Here is a 467-nt window from a genome sequence, read left to right on the forward strand (position 1 = left end):
AGAGCGCAACCTACCGGACGCACGCGGAGACTCCGATGCGTACCGCGCGCAGTGTGCGCGCGCGCGCGCCCTCGACATAGCTCAGTCGCGTCCCTCCGTGGGTCTCGCGCTTCAGGCGCGCGTGCTGAGACAGATCCAAATAATAATAATAATAATAATAATAGGAAAATAATGTGCAAGAAAGAGAGAAAAGAGGGAGGAAGGTGGGATAAGGGACAGAGAGATACAAACAGAAAACGGTGTGTTTTTGAAAGGAGGAATTGGTGGAAAGATAGAAAGATAAAAAAAAAAAAAACAGATCTTTTCAACATTTAGTTACTGATTTTTCTTCTTCCACTCAGTTATTCGTCTTGAGTAAGCACTTTATCCTGATAAGAGTCACGGTATCCCGGGAACGCTGGGAGCAAGGTCGGAATACACCCTGGATAGGATGCCAGTCCATCACAGGGCACCATGAGTGCGCACAC

Source organism: Pangasianodon hypophthalmus, chromosome 14, assembly GCF_027358585.1.
Source record: "Pangasianodon hypophthalmus isolate fPanHyp1 chromosome 14, fPanHyp1.pri, whole genome shotgun sequence".
Lineage (NCBI taxonomy): Eukaryota > Metazoa > Chordata > Actinopteri > Siluriformes > Pangasiidae > Pangasianodon > Pangasianodon hypophthalmus.